Raw genomic sequence first — 1,588 nt, 5'->3', positions numbered from 1 at the left:
CGTGAGGGATGGGGCTGGGTGGTGGGGCTTGGCAGCAGGACACGGTGAGGATTTCTTGTCGAGGGATTGCTCCTTGTGTAGGTGACTGCAGCTGCTGAATGGATCTGGGTAAATTCACGTGAATAGAATTAATGAATACCGGAGATGTTTTGGATGCCCTGGTTAACAGTTCCTGTGGGGGCTTGACCCAATGTCTGCTACAAAATAAGCTGGTTTTCATTACGGCAATAGTCAGAGTCTCCGTTTATCAAATTAGCAGCTTCTCTCCTTTTATTAAGACATAGCAGTTAACCATTTCCCTTTCTTAATCAGCCCAGGTAAGAAATACAGTAGGGCCACTTAACATCCATCTCCACAGTGGCATGTGATGGGGCACGATGGCTCAGCTGATGGCTGGTGACATCCTAATTCAGCCTAATTCACCCTTGGCCAATGACTCTACCCACTGGGAGCCCCTCTCCTCTTGGAAAAGGGACCAAAAGTGATGGTATGGGGAGAGGAGATAGTCTGTGATTTTCTTTTCTACTACTCAAAATATTGCTGCCAAAGCGTTGACTGCTGGGTTGTGGGGACTGAAAGTGTGGCAAGGTGGATGTGGTGGGACCAGGAAAGCATTGAGAAGTGAGGTCTTTCCTGGCTGTAAGGTGCCCATGGGCATTTTCCTGTGAGAGCCAAACCTTAAGCCAAGAATTTACTCTAGCATTTCTCTCTCCTCTTTCCTGCACAGCCAAACTGAACATGGCTTATTTCTACAAGCATGATAACAGGGAAATTCTGAGGAACTGGAAAAAGCCCAGTAATTCTGGAAATGTCAATATATTTTAGCAGTTTTTGATGGACATGGAAGATCTCAGCGCTGTCAAAATGGAAAGGTTTCTTTTGCATTTGTTTCAAGGCCATGAAATGCTGCTTCAGCCCTGCTCAAGTGAGTAAGAAGTGCGAGACAGCAGTAACAGAAAGGGGACTAGAAAAGAGCAATGGCTTATTCCACATAATTTGGACACCCTATGGCCTATATGGGTGAATGTAATGAGGGTTGTGTAACTGTGGGAGTCCCTTTGGCTTCTGCATCTTTTTGCAGGTGGTCTCCAAATCAGCCAAAGGCCAACTTGTTTTACCTCCCCGAGCTGTGCAAGATGGGCACGTGTCAGGAATTGTGCTCCTGGCCTTTCTGAAGTTCACTGAACATTTGCAGAGCAGAGCGAAGGACTCATCCAGGAACATTTTCTGGGTGGGTTTCTTGCAGCAGGCGCTGTCACAGAGCTAAGAAGCGGCAGGAGCAAGCCTGTAAGAGGAGCAAGACGCCTTCCCTGCCACCATGTCTGTCTCTTGGAGCAGGATTTGCAATGTAATAACCGTGAAATCGCAGTGCACTGTCTTGGGCGGCGTGGATGCGATGTCCTGGCTCCAGCCCACACGCTCAGTTCTGGTCTCAGCCCAAGAGAGATCCTTGAAGGGTCAGAGAGAGGAACCAGGGGAAACGTTGCTGCCAGCAGAAGACGCCTGTTGCTTGCAAATAAAACCAGGCAGATGGCCTGCTGAATTTCAGTCCTTAATTAAAAGTGCTTTATTCTCTAAGCTAATTATA

Source organism: Mesitornis unicolor, unplaced genomic scaffold, assembly GCF_000695765.1.
Source record: "Mesitornis unicolor isolate BGI_N332 unplaced genomic scaffold, ASM69576v1 scaffold3138, whole genome shotgun sequence".
NCBI lineage: Eukaryota > Metazoa > Chordata > Aves > Mesitornithiformes > Mesitornithidae > Mesitornis > Mesitornis unicolor.
This window is presented reverse-complemented; position numbering follows the sequence as displayed.